The 15,160-nt window shown below is 44.5% G+C and overlaps 1 non-coding gene across 1 annotated transcript; it reads left to right on the top strand.

The window, feature by feature from the left end:
• The first annotated feature begins 13,364 nt into the window (after window positions 1-13,364).
• Window positions 13,365-13,471, top strand: LOC112085516. The gene has a single exon (XR_002898820.1). It is a non-coding gene; the product is annotated as a small nucleolar RNA R71 (small nucleolar RNA).
• Window positions 13,472-15,160: the final 1,689 nt, after the last annotated feature.

Genomic DNA, 15,160 nt, shown 5'->3' on the forward strand with positions numbered 1-15,160 from the left:
GTTCATGGAGTTGAATGACCTTTTTCTTTTGAGCTGTCTTGATATCAAAGTTCAGGAACTTCACAGCCCAAAAAGCCTTGTACTCCAGCTCAACAGGAAGGTGGCAACTCTTCCCATATAGCAGATTGAAAGGAGATGTCCCAATTGGAGTCTTAAAGGCTGTTCTATAAGCCCACAATGCATCATCCAGCTTTTTGCTCCAATCTTTTCTGCTTGAGCTAACAGTCCTCTCAAGAATGGCCTTAATCTGTCTATTAGATACTTCAACCTGGCCACTAGTTTGAGGATGATAAGGAGTAGCTACCTTGTGTTTCACTCTATGCTTTCTCAGCAATCCCTCCAAGGTCTTGTTCACAAAATGAGATCCTCCATCAGAAATAACAACCCTGGGTACTCCAAATCTTGGGAAGATAATGTTCTTAAACAACTTCACTACTACCTTGGAATCATTGGTAGGGGAAGCAATGGCCTCAACCCACTTGGACACATAGTCCACAGCAACTAATATGTACTGATTCCCATAAGATGATATGAAAGGTCCCATAAAGTCAACTCCCCAACAATCAAGATTCCAACCTCTAGTATTTGGTTTTGAGGCATCTCACTCCTCTTTGAAATGTTCCCATGCCTTTGACGGGCATCACATGATGAAACAACCATCTGAGCATCCTTGAACATTGTGGGCCACCAAAACCCACTCTGAAGAACCTTGGCCACAGTCTTGAATGCTCCCATGTGACCCCCAAAAGCTGAACCATGACACTCTTGCAACACAGATTGCATCTCCTCCTCAGCAAGACACCTTATATACAGCTGATCTTTGTTCAGGACATACAGGTAGGGCTCATCCCAATGGTATCTTTGGACATTGATAACTAGGAGTTTTCAGGCTCTTAGAAGGGTTATCAATCCCCTTGTCAAAGTAGTATAAGGGGTGTCAAACCAAGCTTGTAAACGAGACACTAGCTTATGTCATTTGTTCACTTAAGTCAAGACAAGATGATAAAAGTTTGGTGACGATAATTAACAGGCAAATGAGCAATAAAGTTAAATAAAAGCAGAGATTTAAACTAATCAAGATGCAAATAACAAACAGGTGATTCAGATGATGGTAATGAATGATAAAGGCAGAAGCATTAGACAGGATATTTGACTCGGGTGCTTCCAAGTTAGACTAAGGGGCTAATGAATCATTTTATCAAGCGATTTCAGTTGACTTTGAACTCAAGGCACGTTAATCTTCTCATGAAAGTATTAAACGTCTAAACTGATCCTCTTTCATACCAAAATCCCTTTTGAGAAGCACGAATCAGTCAGCAATAAGAATCGGTTCAAAAACGTCATTTAAGAGAACAAACTATCACTCTCGCGATGAAAGACTCTTAAACCCTTAACCGAGTGGTTCAGACATTTCTACAAACACTTCTGATGCGAGATATGTCTCAGATCTGAACCTCAAGTGATGTGCTTGGATCCAGCTTAGAGATCTCGTCGGTTAAGGAATGAAACATGCAAGACTAGACACCTAAACCCATTAATCCACCTTGAAAGCACCCTAATCTACCTATCTAAAGCCGCTTAAACGACTACTCACTGATCATAACGAGCTCACTAAGTCCTTTGCAAGACGTGTAGCTAGTCATGATAAGGAGTTTGATGTTGGATGATAAAAGAAATAAAGAAAGAACAAGATTCTGATGCAAAAACGAGATATCGGATTAGATTAATCAAGTTTCAAGAAAGAGGCAAGTTCTTAGAGCTAAAAACAGATAAGAGATAAGATAACTAGGTTTTTAGCCTCAAAATGTATTTATAGCAAAGGGAAAGTGTCGCGGGTCAGCCTGGAACAAACCGGGTACTGAACCGCCTTCTTGGGTTGATGGGAGAGTGCCACGGTGTGTCGGAAAGTGAAGCCGAAGTCTTCATGCCGAGGCGTGCACGTGAGTCAGGATCCAGATGAAGATCTCGTGAAGAACACGTCAAGAACATGCATGAACCCTAGTCTTTGATCTATCCTCATGTGTATGTTCTTGAGCCATTCTGTTCTTGATTCTGGAATCGTGACAAGGGACCTCGGGATAAAATGTCGAGGGGTCATGATGTCGAGGTGCTTGGGAGAACACAGTCCGGCATGCACGCCGAGGTCATTACACCGAGGTGTACTTTCAACACTTAGTCGTTTCCAGCTTCAGTTCTTACGTATGCATGCCTCGATCTAACCATGCCAAGGCTTTGGCACGAGGTCTAGTCCAGAATACTTCCAAGATATGAGCCTCGACTTGAGTGATGCCAAGGTAAAGATACCGAGGCTTGTGAGAATACTTAGCGCGTATCGCAACTCTTTTAGGCTTGTATCGACCATGTCACCTTCCGGAAATAGTAACTTTCAGCACACGACTCCAAATGCTCTGGGACCAGTTCTACAGTCAAGATGACTCAATAAGCTCGAACTTTGGTGAAGAAACCATCGGAGCTTGGGGAGTGGAAGGCTTCCTGGATTTAACATCTTTGCGCCGCATTGAAATAACCGGAAAATAGACTTTTAGACCGATGTGAACTCCAGAGACCCTATCTTCCAAACCTTTGCTCCGAATTGAGCGATTCCAAATGCTCTGAGAAGATCTTCCATGGATATCGAACTTTGGTGAAGACCGGGTAAGCTGGTTCGGTCTGGAGGGGCTCCGTCCGCCATGATCTTTGAAGTTCGCCGTTCAGTTCTCGGGTACGCGCAATGCTGGTGAATGATCCGGAAGCCATATCTTTCTCTCCACTGGTCCGAATTGGATGATTCCAACTGTTCCGGAATCTTTGCTTGATTATCTCCAACTTTGGTGAAGACCCCGCCAACTGGTTCGGACCGGAAGGTTCCCCGGATTGCTGATCTCTGAATTGCGCGGGCAAGGACAACTTTTGGTCGTATAAACCTTCACGCGATAAGAAAAATGGCCGAGGGCTGTGTACCGCGGTAAGCTTTTTGGTCGTAAAAATTCTTGCCTCAGTCAAAAACTTGTCCCGTGGTATTTTTGCACTCGATACTCGATTCTGGCCGATCGGTAAGGTTTTTGGCCGGTAATGAGCGTCTGGTAAACATTTTGGCTGAGGTTTCCGACCAGCCGGTACGAGATTTGGCCGAGAAATTCCTCCAAGTGGTTTTCACCATTTTTGACCCTTTTCTTCACCGTTTTCTTTTCTGTTCCTCTTCTTAGGCTCCAATTGGTCTCCAAAGCTCCTGATAAAGACTTCAAAACATGCAAAATTCTTTGGGACCTAATGCAAGCCCTAAGTCCTATTTTAACGCCTAAAGACTCAATTTACATGAGAAAACACATGATGAGGACTCTATAATGCAATCTCAATGATGTAAAATATAGACATATCAACTCCCCCACACTTTTCCTTTGCTTGTCCTCAAGCAAAAAGAAGAAATGAGAGAGAGAGGTTGTAATGCAGATGGAGCTCATATTTCCTTTTTAGAAAGAAGTGACCACAAGAGAACTCGGATTCATGCTCAAATATGCAATGCAAAGCTATACTCGGATATTTTCCAACTAAAACATGGAATCTCCACAAGTCATTATCACATTCAACTCTTTCACATTCATTAAGTTCGTAACCGGTGAATCAAATGATGCAATGTTCAAATAGGCTGGCTTGGCTAGGGTAAGGTCATGAGATAAAAATGATCTCATCAATATTCAAGCGGGTGCAATGCAACAAGGATCTCTCTATGAACGACCGAATTTTGGCAGAATGCTAAAGGTAAAAAGCAACCGAGACATAATTTGGACTAGAATATGTACATTAAATGATGCAATTTATGAATATATCACTCACTCTCTCAGAATCCTCACTCTTCACAATCGTTTTCTTTTCACTAGGGGACTCGCCTTTTTCTTTTATTTTCAAGCCTTGGTTTTCACTTATTCACACAGCTCTTTTCTTTCATAACGTATAGCCTCTTTCATTTTCATTTCAGAGCACTTGAGCCTTTGGATTCTTTTCATTTCAGAGCTTATCTTTTCACATCCAAGTCTTAATTCATTTTCATTCATTCCCCTGGCTATTTCCACTCTCACTTTTCCACTCAGCTCACCTTTTTCCACTCACCAACAAGTCTTTTCCCCCACACTTATTTCTCACCAATACTCTTGGTTCCTTGATGTTGGAACATACCACTCAATGAGCCAAGCCCTTGTCGCTCTAAACCTAACACTTTCTGCTAAGTTCAGTCCAAGGTGGCCTTACAATTCTCACACAAACATTGGCTCGAAAGAAAGATGGGTTCAAGGTGAGGGAACTGATCCATGATGCGGATTCAGCTACTTGAGCTAAGGAAGGAGGGTGGTAAAAACAACGATTCTAGCTCAAGTATGTATATCGGTATCCACAAGCCTATTTAAGCAATGCATCAAAGGATATTTTCATTTCAAGTTCAGGGTTATCACTTAGCTAGAGTTGAGTGTAATTCAGACTTGCTTCTCAGATTCAAACCGTTTCAAGCTTTACAAGCACAGAATGAGTTTCACAAGCATATTTAGTTCAAGTTCTCAAGTGATTTACTCTCTAGGAAAAAATCTATCATTGCTCCTTGCACTGATGCAATCCTACATGATGCAACTAGACTCGATCTTAAAATGCGAGATGCAACTAGAATGATGTAATTTATCACATGTATTAAGCTAAATGAGACTCAAGAATGCAAAAGTCAAATAAGAACAAATAAAACAAGATCAGAAAACACAAAGCTCCTCCCCCACACTTAGATAACACAGTCCCTTGTGTTATAAAAGCGTGTGAGAGAAGTGAAAAGACAAGATGATATATACAAGATGCATATGTACAAGGATTGAAGTCGATACCTTAGTCGGAGAGGTCGGATCCCAAGTAGTGCGAGGGATTCGATGTTGAGCAGGATGGAGTGGGCTGACGTGGTGGGCTGCTTTCTGAGGGTTCAGGCAGGAAAGCCGTGGCTGGATCGATCCAGTCTTGTTTGCCTGGTGGAAACTCCGGGTTCCTCGCGTTTGAGCTTTCTCCAACTCCTTCTTCTGTAATCGGTGCGGTTGAGGTCGCTGAGTTCTTATCCGGTGAGGATGGCCTCGTGAGCTGCTTTACCTTCTTCTTCAAATGCCTCACACAATCCACCAATGCGTGGATGGTTTTGTCTTGCCACTTACACCAGTTTTGGAGGGTGTTCACTCGCGAATACAGCTTCTTGGTGTGGTATTCAGGCTCACCCCACACTTGCGGATCAAAGTGATAGCGGCCTGCTCCGATCCTTCTCTCATAGTGTCTCTGCTCCTCGTTATCACAATCTTCCGGGCCATTAGTGTTCTCGGGTTTGCTGGGTGCTGCCTTGGTGCATTTGCGTGTTGGTGGGTCGAGAGCTGGGTTATACAACTGGTCTTTGAGAACGTAGAATGAGATGTTACACTGCTTGTCGAGCATGGTGAGGCTTCGGTTAGGCAGTAGAACCTGCGTGCCGTCTCTATGCAGTAAGGTGACGTTGTAAACCCATTTGTCCCCTGACTTGCCTCCGAAGAAACCACTTTTGCTTAGGTATAACTCATCAATGAGATTCGGCTTCTTCGGTGAATCAGGGAATATAAACCCTTGAGCCCTCAAGATCTTGGTGACTATCCAACCGTTCTGAAGTCTTCTTGCTCCTCGCTTCTTGCGGTCGCACCACACATTGTGCCGATAAGTGAGCATTTGAATGGCAAAGAATGCACCCAATGATGGTACATGCAGCGGCCCTTGGAACTCTTTCTTGTTCTTCATTTGAGTGATGAACGGCTTCAGTCCGAGTCCCAATAGTTCAAGCTCGGCCGTGTGAATAACACCAGGGTTAAAGGTCGAGAAGAATGTTGATGCTAGGACGCGGTTTGTGTATCTGATCGAAGGGTTCCCCGGCAACGGCGCCAATTGATAACTAAGAGTTTTCAGGCTCTTAAAAGGGTTATCAATCACCTTGTCAGAGTAGTATAAGGGGTGTCAAACCAAGCTTGTCTTGCTCTTGCCTCCGAGGTAGGGTCCAAAAGATATCGTTTCCACAAGGCGGCCAACTCATCACGAGGGTACACAAACTTGTCAAGCGAGCTTCCATTCCTTTCAAACCCAAAGATTTCATCAAGCTCCTTGAAACTGACCTTGTAGTGCACGTTATCCATTTCAAACTCAATGTGGCCGAATCCTTTGCCATGTAAACGCTTTGGATCTCTCTTGGGGTAGATGATGACCTCCAAGGTTGCAAGAAACTGCTGTGTAATCCCTTCATAGGCAACATCGCTCATCTCAAAGAACTTTGCCAAGCCCATATTCTCAACAATGAGGGTCACGTCATCAAGTATCTCGAGTTTCTTCAGCAACTCCAAGTCAGGGAATCGACCTTGAGCCACTCTGATTGAGTTAAAATGGTCCAAGTATTCCTCAGTGGTTGGGAAGTGCTCATCCTCGGGCTCGGCCTTTGGTTCTTTCTTGGACTTTTTGTCACCGTTGTTTACATAAGGGACTAAGGCTCCGGGCTCGTTGTCATCAGATCCCACAGCTGCCTTCTTCCTGTTCCTCTTTGACTCGAGAGCTGGTGCCAGAGTGAGCTCAGTATTTCTTGCTCGTTTGGGGGTTGGCTCGTCATCGGGTCGCATCGAGGGTTTCTTGCTGGTCTCTCCACTACGTGGCACGGCAACGGCTTTACCCTTCAAAACACTCTTCTGGCCCGCACTTCTGTTTGTCTCGTGGGTAGGAACGGTTCGGTCTCCGGTCATCTGCAAGGGAGATTCTCAAAGAAACCGTCACAGCCAAGTATATCGTTAAGCACATGTATCTCAAGATTGGCAAGTACAAAACTCTTTCTCTAGCAGAACTGGTATTCATAGCTTTTTCAAACATCAAGGAAAGTAAGAACAAGCCAGAACAACCGATTAGAGACAAGTTATCTAGACATTTCAGCTCAAACACACAAATCATCATTAAGACCGATTCCAAGCGCATTTTCTCAAGAATTTTAAAAACTCAAGAATAAGTGATTTTAAATGCAAAGACCGGTTTTTCGTGTGTTGTCTACCCTGGTGGAATTTACAAAATTTTTCCCAAAGGCCGATATACTCTAAAAGAATCGATTCCACATTTTACAAACATTTAAGCTTGCAAAGAATGAAGGAAAAAGATGAGTTCTTTAAGATGCAAATACCTTTGGGAATGCAAGATTTAAGCTGAACGAGATGCTTATGCAGAGTAGAAAACACCCTAACGAGTCTAGAGCGCTTGGAATCACGCAAAATGAACGAGAAATGAGTGAGTTGTGTTCGTGAAATGCAGAGAAAAGAGTCTAGAGGGCAAACTCTGCGTTTTGGCCAAGTATGGAGGTCGGTATGGGCTGGAGCGCGCATTCCAGCTGGCATTTAGACTGTTTTGGGACTGGTCCCCCCTTCTGCTCGAGCTCCAGCCGTTGACCGCGCCAAAAACTACTTTGACCGAGTGTTCAAATTCAAAATGCCGCGCAACCCTTCAAATGGACGCGGTATGGGGATGACGTGGGCTGTATGGACCAAGCCAAATTTTCTCGTGTTACTCTGAGGTGCCTCGACTTGTTCCACCCCGAGGGTACCAAGCCGAGTTGTCTGAGCCCATGCCAACGAGTAAATCCCCATAGCTTTCACGTCTTTTCTTTGGACCTCGCAAAGCCTCTTCTTCATTCTAAGTGTTTCATGTGTTCTTGCTTTTGATCATTTCTTGAAACCGAGTGCCTCGGCACGCTCCACCACGAGGGCATCATGCCGAGGTCACTTGTTTTTAGCAAAGAACACGTGAGGCTTGGGGGTTTAAACAGGCTGGCCTTGGTGTAAACTGGTCGCGGCTTCGGATCAAGGTTTTTGACCGTTTTAAGTGAACATCGCCCCTCGTTATACTTATACCGAGGTGTTTACACCGTGAGCCTCCCCCACACTTAGTTATTTTACCATAGCACTTCTCAGACACGACCATGATGAAATTAAGTCGAGGAATCTAGCTGAGGTTCTCAAGCTTTCACTCGGTAAAAGATGACCATGGTATGAATATACCGAGGGTCCATACCGAGGCTATGTATGCTCTTTGACTTAATTCATCAGGCCGTGTTTTTTTTCAAGCTTTCTCTCACTTTCACCCTCAAGGTTCACTGTCTAACTCCTGAAACACTTAACAAACCCTTCAAAAAGCTTCAAATAAAAAGAAAAAGAAGATGAAAAACAAAATATGTACATCGATAAGCTTGGGGTGTCTCCCAAGAGCACTTTGTTTAACGTCGCTAAGTTTGACTTTTCATACCTTTTCAGGCTGATTCCGGTTCAAGTAGAGGAACTGAGGTAGCTCCCTCCCTTGTTTCTGATGCCAAGTAATGCTTTACCCTCTGGCCGTTTACCACAAAGCCTTGTCCATCTTTTCCTTTCAAAACCACGGCTCCATAGGGTCTTACTTCAAGAATCGTGAACGGACCGGACCACCTAGACCTCAGCTTCCCAGGGAACAGCTTGAGTCTTGAGTTAAACAACAGAACTTGGTCCCCTTCTTTGAACTCTCTCTTGTGTATCTTCTTGTCATGGAGCGCCTTAGTTCTTTCTTTGTAGATCTTAGAGCTCTCGAAAGCATCTAACCGGATCTCCTCAAGCTCATGAAGCTGTAAAACCCTCTTCTCTTGTGTGGTCTTGATGTCAAAGTTCAGAAGTTTCACTGCCCACAAGGCTTTGTATTCCAACTCAACCGGTAGATGACAGCTCTTCCCATAGAGCAAGTTAAACGGTGAGGTTCCAATGGGGGTTTTGTAGGCGGTTCTGTAAGCCCACAGAGCATCGTCAAGTTTCTTGCTCCAATCCTTCCTGGATGAGTTCACGGTCCTTTCCAAAATGGCCTTTATCTGACGGTTGGAAACCTCCACTTGGCCGCTGGTTTGCGGATGATAAGGGGTGGCCACCTTGTGCTTTACTCCGTGCTTCTTCAAAAGACTCTCAAGAATCTTGTTGATGAAATGGCTTCCCCCATCACTGATGACTACTCTTGGTACTCCAAACCGTGGGAAGATGATACTCTTGAAGAGTTTTACCACCACTTTTGAATCGTTGGTCGGAGATGCAACCGCTTCAACCCATTTACTCACATAATCCACTGCTACAAGGATATATTGATTCCCATATGAGCTTACAAAGGGACCCATGAAGTCAATGCCCCAACAGTCGAAGACTTCTACTTCAAAGATTGGGTTTTGGGGAATTTCATTCCTTTTGGATATGTTTCCGTGCCTTTGACAAGCTTCACACCTCGAGACCACTTCCTGGGCGTCTTTGAACATGGTCGGCCACCAGAAACCGCTCTGTAGAACCTTGGCAACTGTCTTGAACGCACCTAAATGACCACCATACGATGAGCCGTGGCATTCTTGTAGCACTGGATGGATCTCTTCTTCGGCCAAGCATCGCCTATAGAGATGGTCCTTGTTAAGCACGTAAAGATACGGCTCATCCCAATGATACCTCATCACATCTCTAAAGAACTTCTTGCTCTGATAAGTATCAAGGTATGGTGGCTCTAATCCGCAAGACAAGTAGTTCACAAGATCCGCGAACCATGGAAGGCTTCTTTCCTTGATCGTATTGGCTTCCTCCACCTCTAAGTAAGACCGGACTAACATGAGATGTTCCTCGGATAAAGCATCATCTATAGGGACCTGTTCTTCAATCCTCAGCCTTGAGAGGTGATCTGCGGCTCCGTTTTCAATGCCCTTCTTATCAAGTATCTCCATGTCAAATTCTTGGAGCAATAAGACCCATCTCAAAAGCCTCGGCTTAGCGTCCTTCTTAGACATCAGGTACCTCAAGGCCGCGTGATCTGTGTAAACCGTGACCTTTGATCCCACTAGATAACTCCTGAATTTGTCAAATGCAAATACAATGGCAAGCATTTCCTTCTCGGTGGTGGCATACTTTTCTTGAGCCGAGTCCAAAGTGGGGCTGGCATAGTAGATCACATGGAGCTTCTTATCTTTCTTCTGTCCCAAGACAGCTCCTACAGCATAATCAGATGCATCGGTCATCACTTCAAATGGTAAAGACCAATCAGGGGCTTGTACAATCGGTGCACTGATCAAAGCCTCCTTGATTCTCTTGAACGCTTCCTCACATTCTTCATCAAAGTTGAAATCCACATCTTTGCACAATAACCTGGTCAAAGGCCTGGCTATCTTGGAGAAATCCTTGATGAACCGTCTATAGAACCCAGCGTGGCCAAGGAAGCTTCTTATTCCTTTCACAGAATTCGGGGCTTGTAAGTTCACCATCACCTCGATCTTGGCCTTATCCACCTCGATGCCTTTCTCTGATACCTTGTGTCCCAAGACAATGCCTTCTTGGACCATGAAATGACACTTTTCCCAGTTTAAGACAAGCCTATGCTCCTCACACCGCTTGAGAACCTGAGAAAGATTAGCAAGACATTCGGAGAAAGAGGAGCCGTATGCGGAGAAGTCATCCATAAACACCTCAACTTTCTCTTCAATTAGATCAGAGAAAATGTGCATCATACATCTTTGAAAAGTGGCCGGTGCATTACACAAACCGAATGGCATTCTTCTATAAGCATAAGTGCCATAAGGGCAGGTGAATGTCGTTTTCTCTTGATCTCGGGGGTCTATAGGTATTTGAAAGAACCCCGAGTATCGATCGAGAAAACAAAAATAAGGATGATTAGCTAACCGTTCAAGCATTTGATCAATGAATGGTAAAGGAAAATGATATTTTCTTGATGCAGAATTCAATTTCCTATAGTCAATGCACATGCGATGGCCGGTTATAGTTCTTTGGGCTATGAGTTCATCCTTATCGTTTTTCACCACCGTGATCCCACCTTTCTTGGGCACAACGTGTACAGGAGATACCCACCGAGCGTCAGAGATTGGATATATTATCCCTGCCTCAAGGAGCTTTAGTATCTCCTTCTTAACCACCTCTTTGAGGTTCGGGTTAAGTCGACGTTGGTGCTCAATAGAGGACATGGCTTGGTCCTCTAGGTGGATCCTGTGGGTGCATATATCAGGAGAGATTCCTCTAATGTCAGCCAAGGAATACCCTATGGCTCTCCTGAATTTCCTTATTTCACTAAGTAATGCACGTTCCTCATGCTCAAGCAAGTTATCGTTTATGATCACAGGAAAAGTAGAGTTTAGACCTAAGAATGCATACCTGAGCCCTGTTGGTAGAGGCTTGAGCTCAACAGGGGGTGCGTCTGCCTCATTCCAATCGGCATCAAAGCTGCATTGGCCCGGAACAGCTTCCTCGGCCTTTGCTTCATTCTCGCGCGGTTTACCATCGGCCTCGGTATGAGTTGTCACAGCCATGATATCCCGAGGTGTCTCTTCTTTTCCCTTTGACTCCTCGCTTTCTAGAATGTCGAGGCTGCTCGTGTGGAGCTACAAAAACCTCGCCTCAGCTCCAAGTTCCCTTGGTTGGTCCAAAAGACGCTTGTACACCTCGCTTTCCTCGTTCAAGTACCCGTGCTCGCTTTGTTCCCGCGTTAAGACCACTTGTAACGGATCCTCTGCGTTCAACTCTTCAAGGAGCTCATCAGCCAGCTCATCCATTACGTCCACATAGAAAACCTGACCTCCAATGGTCGGTTTCTTCATCATTTCCTTCACGTTGAACTTCATAGTCTCGGAACCGATGTGTAGTTCAATCATTCCTCCTCTCACATCTATTATGGCTCCTGCGGTTGCTAAGAACGGTCGGCCCAAGATGATAGTGTCTAATGGTTCCTCGTCCATCTCAAGAACTATGAAGTCCGTGGGGATTTCTATCTCACCGATCCTCAAAGGTAGATCCTCAAGCAACCCCACCGGTAATCTAACCAATCTATCAGCTAATACAAGAGAGATCTTGGCTGGCTTGTAGCTTTTGTATCCCAATCTCTTGGCCACCGTGTAAGGCATTAAGCTCACAGAAGCTCCAAGGTCACATAAACAGTTTGAGAACTTCAGGTGACCTAAAGCACACGGCAAAGTGAAGCTGCCCGGATCGGATAGCTTCCTTGGTATAGATCTTCTTTGTATTATGGCACTGCACTCATGGCTCAGTATCACCATACCCTGGAGCTCCTTTGTCTTGTTGAGGATCGCGTCCTTTAGAAACTTCCCAAGCTGGGGTATAGCTAAGAAAGCATCTATACTGGGTAAGGTGAGTTGCGTGTTCTCCAAGTGTTTCTCAAAGACCACCTTGGCCTTGTCTAGGATTTTCTTTTTGAAACGCCCTGGGAACGGTATCTTGGGTTGATAAGGTGGTGGTGGAACATAGGGCTTTTCAAGCTCGGTTGTCTTTTCCACCTCTTTTCCTTTGTCCTTGATCGGTTCCTTCTCTAAGACCGCTTCTTTACACGCATCGTCTGAGGCTGCCTCCCCCTCTAATTGCTCATTGGCCTCAATGAGCTTTGTCTTAGGCGTTGGAGTTTGTAATTCCTTACCACTCCTCAATGTGATGGCGTTCACATACTCTTTAGGGTTCGGCTCCGGTTTACCTGGTAAAGCCGGGCCTCTTGATGATGTAGAAGCTTGATTCTGCTTAAGCTCTCTGATATCTTGCTGCATTGTCGCGTGCTGGCTCTCAACCCTTTGCTGGCCCTGTAACAGTTGCTGTAGTATCCCACAGACGTCGTTCCCCATTTGATTCTGACCCGTTCCCTGAATCTGTTGTTGATTACCCATCGGCTGCGGATGGAACCCTGGTGGAAACTTGTGTTGCGGCGGTTGGTTGTTGAAGTTGTTACTCTGAGCCGCTTGATTCTGCTGAGTGTAGCCGTGCTGTTGCCCACTGAACTGTTGCTTGGGCTGGAAGGTATTCTGAAAAGGAGCCTTTTGAGCATAGCTTTGTTGTTGTTGTTGAGCAGGGTACACTTGGTCTTGAGGGTTAGCTACATTCGGGTTTCTGTATGAGAGGTTTGGGTTACTGTTGTAGTTGTTAAACCGCTGATACCTCTGCTGATTCCCTATGTAATTCAGCTCCTCTTGTGTTAGACCATCTTCATTGACATTGTCAAAACTTGGCCCTTGCTCATCAAACTCACCTACAAAGTGTATTGGCTTTTGAGTCGCCATCAAAACCTTGTCAAGCTTACTCTGAAGCTCTCTTATATCCTTTTTCATGCGCTGTTCATCACTAGATCCCTCTGTACGGTTTGCTCTATCAAAGTCCTCTCCATACATGTCATTGGACATGGCTAGGTTCTCAACTAGTTCCATTGCCGCAGTGATCTCTTTTCCAAGAAAATTCCCATTTGAAGCTGTATCGAGTTGGTTTCTGATCTTGGGGAGTGCACCTCGGTATAAAGTACTCAAGGGGGATGCCTCTGAGAAGCCGTGGTGTGGGCATTGGTTAGTGTAGCTTCTAAACTGTTCCCAAGCTTCACTAAAGCTCTCGTTATTGTGCTGCGTGAAACTTGAGATCTGATTCCTGAGCTTAGCCGTGCGTGATGTGGAAAAGAACTTTGATAAGAACGCCAGTTTACACTGCTCCCAGGTTTGTATAGAACCCCTCGGTATATTCTTTTCCCACTGGCGTGCTTTATCACCGAGGCTGAAAGGGAACAAGCGTAGCTTGAAGCTATCTTCGGAGACGCCATTTATCTTGGTTAAGTCGCAAACCCGATCAAATTGATCTAGATGCTCGAGAGGGTCTTCTCCAGCCAGACCGTGGAACTTTGAGTTTTGCACCATATTGAGCAGGGAAGCTTTAACTTCAAAGTTGTTGTTTTGAACTGGTGGAGCTTGAATCCCAGCTCGGTATTGGTGCGCATTAGCTCGTTCATTCTCTCCAACACAGATTGGAGGATGTTGTCTCTGATTTTGGGGCGGTGGCGGATGAACATGATGGGCTTGTTGTTCATTTCTATTCGCTTGGTGTTGGTTTTGCTGAGCAAGCCGTTCGTTTCTTTGAGCTTGTTGCTGATTAACATAGGCTTGTTGTTCATTTCTTCCTGCCTGCGCCTGATTAGCCTGAGCCTGGTGCTCGGCTGCCTGAGCCTGTTGCTCCATTCTCTGTTGTTCTGCCATTCCAAGTCTGTCAAAGTGCCGTTCTCTCTCGCAAGCTCGCCTTTCTAATCTGTCGATGTTATCGTCGTATGGGAAAAGCGATCCTGTGCTCCGAGACCTGGTATTCATGCACCTGAAAACAAAACAAGAACTTGGAAAGAAGTTAGTAAAGCAAAGGAAAGAAAAGCTTGAACTCAAGAACAAACAAGAGACTAATGCTCCTACAAGTTGGCAACGGCGCCAATTGATAACTAAGAGTTTTCAGGCTCTTAGAAGGGTTATCAATCCCCTTGTCAAAGTAGTATAAGGGGTGTCAAACCAAGCTTGTAAACGAGACACTAGCCTATGTCATTTGTTCACTTAAGTCAAGACAAGATGATAAAAGTTTGATGACGATGATTAACAGGCAAATGAGCAATAAAGTTAAATAAAAGCAGAGATTTAAACTAATCAAGATGCAAATAACAAACAGGTGATTCAGATGATGGTAATGAATGATAAAGGCAGAAGCTTTAGACAAGATATTTGACTCGGGTGCTTCCAAGTTAGACTAAGGGGCTAATGAATCATTTTATCAAGCGATTTCATTTGACTTTGAACTCAAGGCACGTTAATCTTCTCATGAAAGTATTAAACGTCTAAACTGATCCTCTTTCATACCAAAATCCCTTTTGAGAGCACGAATCAGTCAGCAATAAGAATCGGTTCAAAAACGTCATTTAAGAGAACGAACTATCACTCTCGCGATGAAAGACTCTTAAACCCTTAACCGAGTGGTTCAGACATTTCTACAAACACTTCTGATGCGAGATATGTCTCAGATCTGAACCTCAAGTGATGTGCTTGGATCCAGCTTAGAGATCTCGTCGGTTAAGGAATGAAACATGCAAGACTAGACACCTAAACCCATTAATCCACCTTGAAAGCACCCTAATCTACCTATCTAAAGCCGCTTAAACGACTACTCACTGATCATAACGAGCTCACTAAGTCCTTTGCAAGACGTGTAGCTAGTCATGATAAGGAGTTTGATGTTGGATGATAAAAAAAATAAAGAAAGAACAAGTTTCTGATGCAAAAACGAGATATCGGATTAGATTAATCAAGTTTCACGAAAGA

Source organism: Eutrema salsugineum, unplaced genomic scaffold, assembly GCF_000478725.1.
Source record: "Eutrema salsugineum unplaced genomic scaffold, Eutsalg1_0 scaffold_3, whole genome shotgun sequence".
Taxonomy (NCBI): Eukaryota; Viridiplantae; Streptophyta; class Magnoliopsida; order Brassicales; family Brassicaceae; genus Eutrema; species Eutrema salsugineum.